Genomic DNA, 720 nt, shown 5'->3' with positions numbered 1-720 from the left:
TTTTTTTTTCGAAATTAGTTACACGAAACAAAAAACGTGTTCACCAATCTATCTGTTTTTTTGCGACGGAATTGCAACGAACATATATGGTATTGCAATTCTCACGCAAATTCCTTGCAAATTTGTAACGGACTTGCGACGATAGCTTCTATCGCAAATTTGCGACGGGTTTGCGTGAGTTTGCGGAAAAGTCTCGCAAATTGGTTGCAATTTTGCGAGGAAACTATTTTGATGCAAATTTGCGAGCGTTTTGCGAGGAAAATTATTTTCGTCGCAATGCCCTTGCGTCTCCGTTGCGAATTTGCGAGGAAAATTTTCCCTTGCAACAGGCGTGCTTTCTTGTAGTGATTATAAATGGACAAAAATAAGCTAAACAAGAAGCTAAAACCATTAAAAACATAAGACATTACAACCGGCAGAGACTGGCAGATAATTCAAAATCAATTTTGACAAATGCAAACCCCAAATACTCTCAGTGGAGCAGAGTAAAACATCCTCTTTAATCCCATAAGAAACATGGAACAAATCATAGATAAAAAAAATTCCCAAATGCAAACTGCAGAAACATACTGAATGTAAAGATGACAACACTGGAGGCATCAACACTTCAGAAGTCAGTGGAGACTGCCTACCTAGATGTAGTTTTCTCCAACATATTTGAGGTTGTCAATGCGCTGATTGAACAACTTATTAGCGTAGCTCTCTGCCTATCAGGAGAGG

This window comes from Brassica oleracea, chromosome C9, assembly GCF_000695525.1.
Source record: "Brassica oleracea var. oleracea cultivar TO1000 chromosome C9, BOL, whole genome shotgun sequence".
Taxonomy (NCBI): domain Eukaryota; kingdom Viridiplantae; phylum Streptophyta; class Magnoliopsida; order Brassicales; family Brassicaceae; genus Brassica; species Brassica oleracea.
The sequence above is the reverse complement of the archived record's forward strand: the minus strand, read 5'-3'. Positions refer to the sequence as shown.